Genomic DNA, 16,007 nt, shown 5'->3' with positions numbered 1-16,007 from the left:
CCAGTACAAGGATCTGGGCCTAAATCCATCGTTTTTTTTGCACTCAACACCACCCTGGGTTAGACACTGGCTATATGCAAATCAGCTCTGACCCTGTGCCTCATGGGAACAGTCCAGTCCGAACTACCAAGCCATGTCTTTCCCAGACCGGAATCAAGCATCCAAGGACCGGTTTCTGGCTATCAGCCTTCATCAGCCTGGATAGCTTGACTCCAGTGGTGTGGAGAGCCTGGGACTCACGTCTGAGCATACCCAGCCCACTCGGGGTGAACATTGCAAAAAACACAGTTGATGGACAGAATGTAGAACAATGTCATACATTCACCCCAGTACAATGATCTGGGCCTAAATCCATTGTTTTTTTGCACTCCACACCACCCTGGGTTAGACACTGGCTATATGCAAATCAGCTCTGACCCTGTGCCTCATGGGAACAGTCCAGTCCGAACTACCAAGAAATGTCTTTCCCAGACCGCAATCAAGCATCCAAGGACTGGTTTCTGGCTATCAGCCTTCATCAGCCTGGATAGCTTGACTCCAGTGGTGTGGAGAGCCTGGGACTCACGTCTGAGCATACCCAGCCCACTCGGGGATAAAATTGCAAAAAACACAGTTGATGGACAGAATGTAGAACAATGTCATACATTCACCCCAGTACAAGGATCTGGGCCTAAATCCATTGTTTTTTTGCACTCCACACCACCCTGGGTTAGACACTGGCTATATGCAAATCAGCTCTGACCCTGTGCCTCATGGGAACAGTCCAGTCCGAACTACCAAGCCATGTCTTTCCCAGACCGCAATAAGCATCCAAGGACCGGTTTCTGGCTATCAGCCTTCATCAGCCTGGATAGCTTGACTCCAGTGGTGTGGAGAGCCTGGGACTCACGTCTGAGCATACCCAGCCCACTCGGGGGGAAAATTGCAAAAAACACAGTTGATGGACAGAATGTAGAACAATGTCATACATTCACCCCAATACAAGGATCTGGGCCTAAATCCATTGTTTTTTTTGCACTCCACACCACCCTGGGTTAGACACTGGCTATATGCAAATCAGCTCTGACCCTGTGCCTCGTGGAAACAGTCCAGTCCGAACTACCAAGCCATGTCTTTCCCAGACCGGAATCAAGCATCCAAGGACCGGTTTCTGGCTATCAGCCTTCATCAGCCTGGATAGCTTGACTCCAGTGGTGTGGAGAGCCTGGGACTCACGTCTGAGCATACCCAGCCCACTCGGGGTAACAATTGCAAAAAACACAGTTGATTGACAGAATGTAGAACAATGTCATACATTCACCCCAGTACAAGGATCTGGGCCTAAATCCATCGTTTTTTTTGCACTCCACACCACCCTGGGTTAGACACTGGCTATATGCAAATCAGCTCTGACCCTGTGCCTCATGGGAACAGTCCAGACCGAACTACCAAGCCATGTCTTTCCCAGACCGGAATCAAGCATCCAAGGACCGGTTTCTGGCTATCAGCCTGCATCAGCCTGGATAGCTTGACTCCAGTGGTGTGGAGAGCCTGGGACTCACGTCTGAGCATACCCAGCCCACTCTGGGTGAAAATTGCAAAAAACAATGTTTCTCCCCGAGTGGGCTGGGTATGCTCAGACGTGAGTCCCAGGCTCTCCACACCACTGGAGTCAAGCTAACCAGGCTGATGAAGGCTGATAGCCAGAAACCGGTCCTTGGATGCTTGATTCCGGTCTGGGAAAGACATGGCTTGGTAGTTCGGACTGGACTGTTCCCATGAGGCACAGGGTCAGAGCTGATTTTCATATATCCAGTGTCTAACCCAGGGTGGTGTGGAGTGCAAAAAAACGATGGATTTAGGCCCAGATCCTTGTACTGGGGTGAATGTATGACATTGTTCTACATTCTGCCCATCAACTGTGTTTTTTGCACCAGCTACAAAGGCCAGCCAGTCAGAAAAATCCAAGCCTCTCGGCAAGCCAGGCAGGCCAGGAGGCAGCACTGAAGACACCCCGACCAGAAAAATGAGGCAGCCAGACGGGGACCATAGAGGAACGCCACTCTAGCCCAGCAGGAGCAGCACCAGCACCTAGTCCCAGCAGTTAGAAGACCTGTGGGAATGATGAGATTATCAGAATGAGTGTGCTTCTGTTTACTTCCGCTCTGAAATTTTAGGTGTTGAAAGGAGCAAAAACCTTGAGGTAAACCTCTGTGGGGAAGAGAAATTGCTGGGCATAATTCCCAATTCACCCAGTAATTCTCCATTCCACATTGGAGCCCGGGGACCGGTTCCACTCAGAATAGCTGCTAACTCCTCATTTAATGGGACCGTTAAGTCCGGGGATGCGGGCCTACTGGATGCAGGTGCGGAGAACTCACAACAAAACGTTTTGGGATTCCCTGCTCAATTCTCAAATAATATTAAATATGAGCCTGCCAACATTTTGCTAGAAATAAAAAAGGAATACTTACACCATTGCTAATATTTTGGTCTGAAGTCAATAGGGATGGATGACAAGTAAGAACAGAGATATGAAGGGCTCTAAACATATTACCTATTTTCTCCATTCGAAACATATTTTGTGAACTGCTCTCTCATCGCAACCCATCCGTTCCCCAAGAAAACATGGGATCACTTGGCTATCTATTTCTCTCTCCCTCCCATCAGAGCAATGGTATTTTTTTGATTTTGCCATTTGAACATCCAATTTAAAAACAAATAAATAAGCGATAACTCCTCTATTCAGGAAATAAACGACTTTCTAAGCACTCGTTTATAAAATCGACATATTTGCTCTGCGCGAGGCATCAGCAAGATGTAATAAGTGGTAACGTCTGCTTTCACTGCACAGTGGTGTGTTTGTGTAAGGAGGCAGGAGATGGCCTTTGCAAACAATCACTTTAAAAGTTCAATTGGACGAGTGCCTGGGACTGGATGGCTCCTGACAACAAAAGAAATATGACGTAGACACTGCCAAGTGCTCCCTTTATTTATTCATGGTGTTTCACATTTCTATTCCATACATCATTCTCTGGCATTTCACACTGGTTTTAGTCTCTCAAAAGCCCCAAACGAACATCGCTGCTTGCATCTACTGGGTCAGTACCCAACAGGGTGCAAAGATATAAAGGGCCTCATTTATGAGAAGTGACGCATCGCTGGTGAAAGCAGCGATGCGTCACTTCTCAGTGCGCCCTCCTTGCGACATGATTGTTGCGTCATAGTTACAGTATGACGCATCATGTCGCAAGGAGTTACAGATACGTCAGTATTTCTGACGTATCTGTATAGCGCAAAAATTGACGCACTGCTGGAGTGTGTCACAAAAGTGACGCAACTCCAGAATGTGTCCTTTCACATGCGGCAAGCTCCATGTGAAAGGGCCTGCGTCAGTCTTACGCCTGCTGTGAGGTAGTCGCAAGATATTGACGCATTTGCACCCTAGAAGTGGCGCAGTGAAATCTACCAGATTTCACTGCGTCACTTCTACAAGGTTACTTACGTGGGAACTTCCACCCTGCATATATTATACCTGACGCAGGTATAATGTAGCGCAGGGGTTTACAAAGTGACGCATCTGCTTAGAAGCGTCACTTTGTAAATAGGGCGCACCAGGAGACATGTTTTACGTCGCCGATGTGTCAAAAAAAGTGACGCAACGGAAGCGCAAAACTGCTGAAAGGCCTTATAAATAAGGCCCTAATAATTTAGGAGATTTTAGTGGGAAGCTAAAGAACTCTATATGAACTGAACACAAGCAAATACTTCATAAAAGTTTCTTTATTCTTCTTTATGAACTTCTGTGCAAAAATATAAGTTCTTATCGCATCTTCTACGTATCAGATGCATAAAAATCTCAATTAGTATTCCTAATACATTACTAGATCCATTTACATTTATATTCACACACCATGGCATATTAGCAAGAACCTCGTTAAAATTATCGCCGTTGTAGCGGCAGGAAACTGCAGCTAAAACGGCGATAATTGGCTTGCTAATATGCGTTATAGAATTCCAATAGAAGCCCAGGTTAGATGTCCTGCACATCTAACCTGGGCTTCTATTGGAATTCTATAACACATATTAGATAACCCATTATCGCCATTTTAGCGGCAGTTTCCTGCCGCTAAAACAGCAATCATTTTAACGAGGTTATTGCTAATATGCCCCACAGTTCGTTGGGCTATAAAACTTTTGCAACCTGTTAGTTCTCCAGTAGAATGAATAGTCTTTGCACGGGATACTATTTTCCACAGAGTACAGCCAACAAGTGTTTCGCGGTTTGAAGGCCGTTTCTTCAAGGCTATATTTGGATACAGAGACAGGCACGGCCCGTGCCGGGCATTATACTGGGACGGTGACGTCAGGCAGGGGAGGGTCAGGGTGGGGGGTTGTAAAATGCGAGATATGGACCATTAGAGGTAAGTACCGATAAAAATAAATAAAACGAATTTCGTGGCCCACGCTGCATCGCCACATGTGATGCAGCGTGGGCAACAAATTTCGTTTTATTTATTTTTATCGGTACTTACCTCTAATGGTCCATATCCCGCATTTTACAACCCCCCACCCTGACCCTCCCCTGCCTGAAGTCACCGCCCCAGTATAACGCCCGGCATGGGCCGTGCCTGTATAGAGACACTTCAGCACTCCTTTTGAATAGGCTAAACAATATCACTTCACCTTAGGTTTGCACTTCCAATTTTATAACAGAAGGGTTATGGCAAACATCTTGTTTCCAATACTAGCACACAAATCATTTGCTTCTCAAGTTTCATTGACAAAAAAATACTTCTTCTCATTATATCAAACTAGCAGCCCGTCCCGACGTTGTCCGGGAGCAAAAGGCTGCTTCAGGGATCCATCCGCCCGCCCCGCAGAAGAGTTATCTGTGCAAGTCCTGGCCCTGTTCAACTGATCTGACCCACTTGTTTTATATTTTTAATTCGTATATATTGTTTTCCGCGTTTTATGTTGTCCGCAAGATGTAAGGAAAGTGTCATGTCACCTGTTCAATGTTTTTTTTTCTTTCGAAGGCTCTTTCCGTGTGTTCGTTTTTGTATCCCTTCAAAGAAGTTTCCCTTTCGTTTTGTCAATTGTGTGGTGAAGTCCTGACAGTGCTCGAGTGATTATGGGCAGTTGTGTTATTTTCGTTATTCGTATGTCTTATTGTAAGCGTTTTATCTTGTCCGCAAGATGTGAGGAAAGTCTCGTGAATGCGCAGTCGATTGCGTTTCTCCGTTAAGAAATGTCGGCTTTTTTTTGTTCGTGATTACCCTCCTGTGACGTCGTTGATCAATGGCCAATGGTTAAAGACTTTTTTTTTGGTAAGCCGAAGTCGTGTGTGTGTTTTCTTTAGTGCGTTGTGATTGGTGTAGTATGCGATTAATCCTGCCCCCTGTGTGGCGTCATTTGACACTCCTCGTCGATGGAAGGCTCGCCCGGGTTTTAATGCGAAGGCGTCAATGTTGTCTGGGTAACTGCAACAAATGTGTGTATATTTCTTGTAGCGCGCACCTCTGCTGTTTTTGTATATTGGTGTTACCGCACTGTATGTGTGAATTTAAATTCATTGAAAGCGCATTTCCGCTGTATGTGTTGGGATTTGCAAATGTTTGTTAGAAATTCATTGAAAGTGCATTTCCGCTCTATGTCTGCATATTGTGCGTTCTAAATTCAGTGAAAGCGCATTTCCGCTCTATGTGTGCATATGTAAGTGTGTTGTGAAGTTGCTTGGCCTATGTTTGTTATTTGCACTTGGCACGGCCCTGTAAATGCCCACATTTGTTGTTTGAGACGCCCACGGCCACGACCACGCCCCCAAGGGACTACTTTACCACTTTTGGCGTTTTTGCTTTTTTAATGTATATGGTGTACATATCTATAGCCTATGTCCTTCTGCCACATCTCCCCTTTCAAATGGTGTATTGGGTGTAGTGATTGGTGCATTACTTTTGTAGTTTACGTGGCTCAAAGGTTTGTGTTCTCTCTTTATAATAGTTGTATAGACAAGAAAAGCCCATTGAGACTGCAATGCTATGCTATCCACCATTTAAAGTAAAAATCTTGTCCAAGAATTCATAAGCTATCAGTCTCTGCACTTTACTTTTCAACATGTCTCTCAGTCATCCTGCCGATCTCATCTTACCAAGATGAGAGATGTGTTGACAAGAGGATAGGAAAGATGTATTGATCAGTAAACTGAGTGTGAATATAAATGTAAAAGGAACTCGTGATGTTTTAGGAACAGTATTTGAGGTTTTTATAAATTTGATCTATAGAAGATTTTATGTAGCTATATTTTTCTACAAAATACATTAATAAAGAGTAAAAAAGAGAAAGTATTTGCAAATGTTTAGTACCTGTAGAAATGATCAGTCCCCCACAACAATATGTTTAATTGTTTTTAAATGTATGCCAGAAGGGTTACTGACTAAGTGGGTGGAAGCAGCGCAGGGTCTGTACTTTCAGTGGACGCTTGACCTTCAAAGATGTAGATAACAGGTCGTCAGGGAATGTGGAATGTGTCTCACCAGGTCCTCCGACTCTTAGGGTGTAATATGGACTGCAACAGAGCACCCCAGTGCACTGGTCTCTCTGTGATCAAGTGCACTTTCTTGGAAGACTGGTGAGGTAGTTTGATGCCTGCTTGTTGTGTAGTGCTGAGTAAAGAAAGTGTACAAGCAGAGACCAGAAGGAACAGTACAGTCTTAACCACTGTGGGTGGCTGGGACCAGTAGTTTGGATCTTGTGACGTGTGAAGTAGCATCTGCATCTCCCACATCACTGAAGACTTCTACATTCTTACGGAAGTCATTAGGATCTGTGACTTGAGATAAGCTGTTTCTGGGGTGCTGTAGGAATGCTGTCAGCCAGCCATGCATTAACTATTCTACAAAGCAGACAGGCTGATCATAGGATTCAGGATTGCTGTATGGCCATCAGCCCAAGGACATGCTGAATGAGGACTCTTCACAGTTTGTTGACACTAAATCAGGCATTTTATACACAGTACTTTTCATTGTGATGACTGAGGCCACCTCAGTCAGGATGTCCACGTACCCACCCTATTTGACCCAAGGTCCCAGGTCTAACCCTGGACAACTGTGCAAAGAAGGGAAGGGGCACACCATGATAGGGATACAAAAAGGGAGAGTCCCCAAAAAGCAGAAGAGGGCAGTCAGTGTCCTTTGCCACATGTGGTGCCAACCTACTACACTCTGCCATCCACAGTCTAGGATTTTATAATCCTCAGTAGGAAAGGTTGGCCCAGTGACCATGCCGACTGCTATGTGGGTAATGGTTAGAAGGTCTCTACCTAGCACACCCTAAGAGTCAGTGGACCTGCTGAGATACATTTCAATTTACATGGCAGCGTAGAATTAATATCTTTCTAACCTTGATTTTCTATATACTAGTGAGTTGTACCAATCAGAGCAACAGAATGGCACATCGCAAAGTTCTCTTCTAAAGAGGAGGCCTCAGGATGGATGCAGTGAGCAGAATAAGGAACTGTTAAGAAGAAACGGCTACTTTTACTTTCCTCTTTCACTCTTATGCTGCTAGGTATTCAAGCATGGCGAGAACTGAGGAGGAAGGTGCACACTGAAGACCACATTCACTGAGAATCACAAACACTTTGCAAGGAATGCACCCAAGCCTCAAATCCTTGAGCTGTCAGCTCCATTGCAGGCCTGCCAACTCACACCAGGTTGCAGTCTTATGGTAAGTTGGAAACCTTGACTGCAAGCGGTTTCCAGGTCAGGTGTGAATGCTCTACACAGCTGCACTCCACTTAAAACCTCCCCATATATGGGTGCAAGATGAGTTCTTTATTGCTGTGGAGGACGACAGCCGAGGCACTTTAAGCAGAGCAGAGCGTCCAACGTCACATTCACCACGGCCTCACCCCCTCACCAAGGCTGTGCGCCCTTCTCCTTGTAAACTCTCAAGGTAAAGAAAATTCTTAGGTTGGCATGTCTGCCATTGTTCAAAACAACAGGGAGACAGGTGATAGAACCAGAATTAATTAGTGACATATACTTACTGGCAGTTCCAAAATGAAATATACAGATGGTAGATACCCTTGGGCCCTTCCAGATCCCCCTCTGCGATCCGCACCTCCAAAGAGTGCTGGTGAAGTAGCACGACACTACATGGAGGGAATCCCAAAGGAATCTAAGGCTGAAAAACATTTTGTCTGTGTCGATTTGAAAGAAGGAGTAGTTGAAATACAAGTCGAGACTGGCGATTTGGGACCAGAGGCAATGAACCAGAGCAAACTGTCAATGACTGCTCAGCGGGGCAGGACCAAATGGGGCTAAAGTTAATAGGAGGTGGACCATCATGAAGGCTAGGATGAACAGAGTCATGAGGATGAGGAGAAACAGGAGCAGAAGAAACAGAACTATGGGTCCTGGGTGCAAGAGGACTGGGAGGATGTATGACAGGGGGATCAGGACCCATTGGACTATTGTGTGAGGGAATAGAAATACTAGTGGTAGGTGGAACAAAATGCCCTGTTCCAAAAAGATGAAGATATCTAGGAGGGTCTGAGAGCCGGGACCAGGATCAGCAGGACGAGAAGTACCAGGGCCAGGAGTAGCCGATCTAAGGGGGACACACCTAAGAGGACCATGACCACGAGAACAATGAAAAGGAGGACCATTAACAGGAGGACCAGGACCTGAGAGATCAGATGAAGTAGAAACAAGAGGCCAGAAGCAGAAGTTCAAGAACCAGGACTAGAAATACCATGACTAGGATGGAAAAGGGGTAGCAGGACCAGTTGTTTTAAGATCAGCAGAACAAGGAGGATTAGAAAGGACTAGGAAGTCCAGGCGCATTGGGACAAGCTCAGAAGGCCCACGAGTGTCACACTCAAGAGGATCCTAAACCAGGATGAGAAGAACTACATGGACCAGGAAGACCCACAACAGGGGAACGAGAAGGACCAGGAATAGGGGAGAAAAGACAGGTATTTCCAGATCTAGGAGGCCCATTATAATGAAGATTATGACAGCGGTTACCAGGGTCAGATGGACAAGAACAGGGAGGAATAGGCAAGCCAGGGGACCAAGTGGGCTAGTAGGGCAAGTAGGGGGCAGGTAGGCCAGGCGACTAGGAGGAATAGGGAAATCAAGGCTAGTGGGACCAGCACCAGAGGATCAGGCAAGTGAATACCAGAACTAAGATCAGGACCACATGGACAGTGGGCCAGTAGCAGAAGTATTGGGAACAGGTAACTTGGGGAATGAGATAAATCCTAGGATCAGGAACAGGAGGACAGATAGGCCAGAATTAAGGTGATGGGGCGAAAAAGGGCTGCCACTCGGAGTATATGAAAGAAGAGAACAAGGATACAGAGGGCCTGGGGCAGGAGTTCATGGGAACGATAGCTGATGGACCTGAATCAGGGAGGCCAGGACCAGGAATTCCTGGACCAACTGAACTAGAAAAGGGTAGGATGATTTGTAGTGGGTCAGGAGAAGTTATTGTAGACCATAAGGACAAGAAACAGTAGGACTAGACTCAGGAGTATCAGGGCAAAATTGAGGACAGCTAGGAAGATCAGGACAAAGAGAACAACGGTTACTATAACCAGAAGACCAGGGTTAGCAGGACAGGAACTAGAAAGGCCAGGACTAAGGCCACCAGGACGACCAGAGCAAGGAGGAATAGATGGACTAAAAGGATCATGACCAGGACAACTGGAAATATGGCTAAGAGGACCATTAAGATCAGGATGTAGGAACCAGGGCCAGAAGTACCATGCTTAGCAGATTGATAATCTCAGGTAGCAGGAGCAGGCTGAGGAGGATCAGATGCAGGAAGGCCTACTACAGTCATGAAGTGGTGGCCAGGAAGGTCAGAAACAAAATAACCATGTTCAAGAGATCCCAAACAAGGAGCAATATAATTAGGAGGCCCATGGTCAGTGGGTGCAGCAACAGAAGGATTAAGAGGACAAGCAACTGAGCCAGGAGGACCACGAAAACCCTAACTAGTGGGACAAATACTAGGAGTATTAGGAAATGAGGGTCTAGGTGGACCGATGAGGACCAGCAGGACCAAGATCAAGGAGGTACCAGAATTAGGAGGAATAGGGTGAGGCCAAGATGACCATGGCCAAGAGGCCAAGAAAAGAACACGAAGGTCCAGAATGGCCAGAAGACAAGGTTTATGATGGTCAATATTGGAAAAAATAAGAAGGAACTAGGGCCAGTGTGATTAGGAGTATGACAAGTAGGAGTTCCATGTCCAATGGGACTAGGCCCAAGAGAACCCAAACTGTTAGGACCAGGACCACTAGGATCAGGTGGAGCGGGCACAGAATCACAACAAGGACAAGGATTATGAAAACCATGAATAGGAGGTCCAGGGGTTCAGACAAGGTACCCAGATAGCCAGAAGGATACGCTTGACGAGAAACAGGAAACAGAGGGCCTGGGAAACCAGGACTGAGAAGATTTCAGCAAATAGGACCAGGACCTGGTGAACAAGGAGGGCCAAAGTAAGGAGGAGAAGGAGGACCAAAACAAGGGAGATCAGGATAAGGATGACCCAGAGGTGTAAGAACAGTATGGCCATAAAGGTAGGGAACAGGATGGTCAGGCTCAGCAGAACCAGAACAAGGAGTACCATGGCAACTTGTTGTAAAACCATTAGCAAATGGAGGAGGAGCACCAGGAGGATGAGGACCAGATCTAGGAGAATTAGGAAGAGCAGGGGCATAAGCACTATGGCAGTAGGGCCAAGGAACCAAAATAATCAAGAAAGAAGAAGGAACGAGTACCAAATATACAAGGAGGACAAAGATATTAACAAGGAGAACTAGAAGAATCAGAACGAAGAGGATGGGTAACAGGTCTAGGAGTCCTGGGGTGGGGGAGAGCAGGACCTAAAGATCCGGGTCATGTAGAGGGTAGCAGGACTGAAGTGAGGAAGATCAGAACTCTGTTTGTCTACAAAATCTAGTATCACCATCCTCTCATCTCTCTTTTATTTGGTGTGAAGTTCAAAGAGAATCACAGAGGGTTAAAAGCTTCTGTTTCCTTGCTGGTGGAGATCCAGCTATGGCGAATGGCAATAACACCCCCATAAAATGGGTTGGATGATCAAAAGTAGGAGGTGTTTCTTGCCCGCACCCTTTAAAACCTGTCTCCATCTCTTCTGCGATCCCATTGTTTCTGGCCAAGGGCTCTGGGAAAGGCAGTTTGCTTTCAGAGTACTATAATCCACCATGCTGTCCTTGGTGTACGCTACATTGAAATCAAGGTTGACTCTCTCTCCACCCTTCATTCACTGCCTGTAGCAACCTAGCACTAGGTTGTTTCACCAAATCCATCAGTGGTGTCTGCTCTTGGGTTCACTTTGCTGCTTGCCCGGTATACCTTGCCCGTACTGCCTTTATCAGGTAAGACCATTGCTTGCGCAGGATGTGCTTTGACATTTGTCCTAGGGAACCAAACCAACCCACTTTGTTCAAGGAAGGGAGGACTCTGCAGAGTAGTCAAAAATCTGCGGTGTGTGACCATGGCTGGTGTGTGCATGACAGCCAGTCTTCAAAAAGGTAGGGAACATCATCTGAATTTTGCACTTGTTGCTGGAGTACTGATGGCCTACATAGTATCTAGAAGCCTTCTCCCTGCCTTTTCAGGGATAAAAAGAGCCTGTTCTTGCAGGAGGATAAAAGGTCCAGGAGGAGAATCCCAGCACATGGCTGACATGAAAAACACCAAAAAGAAGATGACTGCCAGAGAGAGTGAAGCCAGGAGTCAACCCGTGTCATTAAGGATCTCTCAGTTTCCCAGAGCAGTTACCATAGTGAACTGTGCCAAGACATTAAACTAAAGAACAATATTGTTTGTCCGGCATCCATGCCATGTTCTAAGAGACTGGTGCACCACTGCTTGACACTTGAGTTGCTACTCAGGCAGAGCTATTGAGGCCACTGATGCAGAATCCCTAATCTGTCATCAGAGGCTCAAGCACCTGCTTGAGATCCAGCCCAGGGACTGCAACTGTTGAGATCAAGCATGTGTATGCATCTAGTCTGGATGGCTGCTCCTGCCAAAGATGAACACCTGCCATGCAGGCCCGCCACAGTAACCCACACCCAGCAATCCTTGTGCCAATTGAAACTGCCTTCATGGTTTCTGCATCATTGAAGTGACGGATGCAGAAGTAGAGTGGCAGAATGCACCCACTATCTCCACACGATTCATATCTTCACCAAGCTGGTAAAATGGGTCCTAGCCATGAGAAGACTGAAAGACTGAATTCTGAACCGGGTGAAGGTACTATTGGGGGAGCAGAGCATCAGTGAGATTTGTGAATTAGATTGAAACACTGCAACTGTATTCCTATCTGAACTGCACCGAATTTGATGTTGCTGCGAGATTAAAGAACTTTAATTTTACTAAAATAGGCACAGGATGGGCTTGACAATACATTATTGTGTCTGTTGGTTGACTGTTGAGTTGTGAGCTATTTCAGCCGTGTGTATAATGGCATCAAATACAAAAAATAATCTTGAATTTAAATATGAATATGATTTCTTTCTAATACAATAACCTGCCTATGTCCAAAGTGTTTGTATTTGCAATTACACCAATATTAAATAAATAGAAGATAAATATTTTTAAAAGTGTTGGTTTCTAACTTTGAAAATGTTCTATTCCAGAACTGGTGGTGATATAGCTGATGATATAAATGGAGTATCAACTATTTTGATATCTTCAAAGTCTCCCTCAAGAATTCAAAGTGAGTATACTGCACCAAAAGGCTGGCACTTGGAGAACATTATTTATAGTATCATCCTTTGTTTTAAAAAGTAGTTTCACTTTTATATTACATTACAAGGAAAAAGTAATTGGGAAGATATGTAAGCAATGTAATTGGTTAGGACCAGTTTACTTTGCCACCCATTAAATTGTTTGTATGTCTATATTGTGACCGAGTCATAGGAAGAATGTCATGTGGAGGGAATTGTTGGTCAAAGAGTACCACTTTCTGTTGTTGATGGCTCTTCATTTCATATTTCCATAAAAGCGATTTTGACTATTGCTGTTCTCGCAAAGATGATCATATTTAAATCAGATTAAAGGATGCTGGCACATATCTATAAGTCTGACTTCATCTATTTTACACTTTTCTGCTAACTCCAAACATAAGCACACTTTCAAAACTGTCACCTGATTGGAAAAAATCCCTCCCACTCAATAAATAATGTTTTTTTATGTAGGTCAGAATACAAACCCACAGCCTACCAACCATAGGAAGATGGTATCTGTCTGAAAATTCAACTTCATTTATTTTAAAACTGTTTGTTTCAGCACAACCACAAGTTTGCTAAGAAATCATTGAAGCACATTTTCGACCCTCACACATCAACCAAGCACAACAAATTGGGGTTTTAGCTGATGACCCAAACGTTTTTTGGGACCTAATCAAGGGCAAGAAGCACTATGAAAATCTAGCAAAACAAAGTAGTACAATCTTGGAGAAGTGTTTTTTCCTTTGGTTGTTCTATGTTTCCTAGATTCTGAAAAAAAGAATCACGGGCAGATCAGTGCAGACTGATCAAAGTGGCTTTGCTGATTCCAGGTCAGATAGATCTCTCCATCTGGTTTCTGTGCCTCAGAGACCAATAGCAAAATATTAAGCAGGGGATAAATCAGTTTCCTAATGTGGCAAATGGAATATCTTGGCAGCTTTCTTCTCATCCACCAACTACAACTAGTTTTAAGGTCGCAAGCTAAGGAAGCAGTTTTTGCATGTTAGCGTGTCCACCATGGACTAAGGCAGCATACTGTGGGAGGGCCACCAAGTGCAGCAGGCACCTGGACTCAAATGTGCAAATGATTCACCCATTCATGACTAAACCTCTCTATCTGAGCTTCCATACATGAGAAATGCAAGAGACCACAGTTTGGGGTTATCGACAGCCAATAGCCAATCTCCCCACAGTGACACAGGTTAAAGGTATTGTGCCCATGCAATATTAACCTGCTGCTACTAGAATGTGTTACAAAGTCTAGGTTGAAAAGTCAGTGGAAAATGTGACTCACAATGGGTTCAATATGGCTGTCCCGAGTCATGATAGCCTGGCCAAACAGAAAAACAAAAGGATGGAGCACTTGCAGAGGACACATATAATTGTTTAGTTCACCCAGCGGGAACACAGGGGAAGCCATAATGACTCACAGGGTAGGATTATGGAAGGAGAGGGTTGTGTCCTTGCTGAGGCCGGGTAGGACAACGTCAAAATATTTTTTATAAATAAAGGGACCTGGTCACTTTTCAACTTCTGCCACTTGTTTATTTTAAGCAGATTTCTACACCCTAAAGCTTTAGTCTTTGGCTGTTATGAGTATTTTATATCAATTACAAGTTACATCACTTTGTAAACATTTCAGGTAGTCCGAGGTTTTGTTTGTTGCCTTACAGAAACACTAATTCATTACATACAAGTTGTATATACACTTTTCACACCAAACAAGACAATTGGAATACATTTATACATTAACATTTCACATTACAATTTCGATATTAAACTATTTACAACCCTATTTTACGTTGTACCCTACTAGCTGATTTGAACACCAGACCTACGCAATATGATTTTTATCTAATCGGGGACTGGTCACGTAAGGGCCTACAATTTAGTAAACGTTATTTCATAGACTGGATATACAACGTTACGATTATGGCCCTTTGCGAGCTGGATGTTCGTAAATAAGACGAACAAAACTGAGCCGACGTGTTTCCAAGCCCGTTTCTTATTTGTCGGGCTTTTCTTCGGGGCTGTTAGTTGGGTACCTATATAAAGTCAATGGGGAATAGGATTCAGTATAGGACCTTCACGTTTGTCACTTTAGTAACACGAGTCATTAGTGCTCATTATTACCTTTCCAGGATTTATATACAAGTCTGTTCTAGTTGAATGAGGCTCCTGATTCACAGTTGAATTGTTCTGCAGAGGTAAAGAACACATAATGTGTCTGACTTTAATAAGGGACATTATTTCACTGAGTTCTTGTTACTCTTATAGCATCAGGACTTACGTGTATTCGTGTCCATTAATCATAGATGCGGCGGCTAATTGCCTTTTATCTGTTGTTGCACAGCTTATAAGTGAGTGACGGCGGGAGCTGCAAATTGTTAAAAAGGATATTTTCAATGGATATACACGATTATTTAAAGATCTCTATGGGGAGTTTCTCCGTTACCAGTAATTACTTACTTGGGGTTTCAGCACGAAGGCTGACCGCCGTAATTTCGTTTTAGAGGCGTCGCCTTTTTTCCACTGAGCCTTTTATTTGCCCGCATTCACTGAAAGATTGAAAAAGAAGAGATTTAAGTCTCATTCTCTAACTGTTGGATTCATTCTCCCACTCGTATAAATCGTTACCTTGGAATTCCTTATCGCTCAAGTTGTTCCTGCCTGCTCCCGTGTAGAATGAGTGTTTGGTATTCCAGTCACATGATCATTTCAAATCTGCTCGCGTCATGTGATTAAATGATTGTGGGGGATGTAGTCCTGATTTCCGATTGTTCATTTAACCCTACACTCACGCAGTTGTATTTCATGATTAGGTATGCTTCTCTCCTAAGTAAAAGAGTTTCAACATTCCCTCCACGTTGAGGAGTTTTTATTCCTGAGAGGACCGACCATCTTAAATCTTTCTCTGTGTGATTATGGTCTATGAAGTGTTGGACCATAGGTGCAGTCAAAACTTTCTGTTTTATTCTGGAGTGATGTTGTGCCAGTCTCTGTGTAATCTGTTGGTTGGTTTTCCCAATGTAAAGTTTGTCACCTCGGTCTACCTGAAATGTTTACAAAGTGATGTAACTTGTACATGATATAAATTACTCATAACACCCAAAGACTAAAGCTTTAGGGTGTAGAAATCTGCTTAAAATAAAAAAGTGGCAGAAGTCGAAAAGTCACAGGGTAGGATGGCATAGAATTTCCATGTGATGCAGAGGACATTCTTCCCATTTATTTAGTTAAGCTTTTC

General features: G+C 44.3%; 1 protein-coding gene across 1 annotated transcript in view; it reads right to left on the bottom strand.

Annotated features, from left to right (window-relative positions):
• SLC8A1 (solute carrier family 8 member A1) overlaps positions 1–15,250 on the bottom strand; it is a 1,060,009-nt gene extending 1,044,759 nt beyond the window's left edge. Inside the window, exon 1 of the mRNA XM_078649052.1 lies at positions 15,230–15,250. The gene's annotated coding sequence lies outside the window, so the exon portion shown is untranslated. The remainder of the gene's footprint in view (positions 1–15,229) is intronic.
• Positions 15,251–16,007: the final 757 nt, after the last annotated feature.

This window comes from Lissotriton helveticus, chromosome 6 (assembly GCF_964261635.1).
Source record: "Lissotriton helveticus chromosome 6, aLisHel1.1, whole genome shotgun sequence".
NCBI classification, from domain to species: domain Eukaryota; kingdom Metazoa; phylum Chordata; class Amphibia; order Caudata; family Salamandridae; genus Lissotriton; species Lissotriton helveticus.
This window is presented reverse-complemented; position numbering and strand designations above follow the sequence as displayed.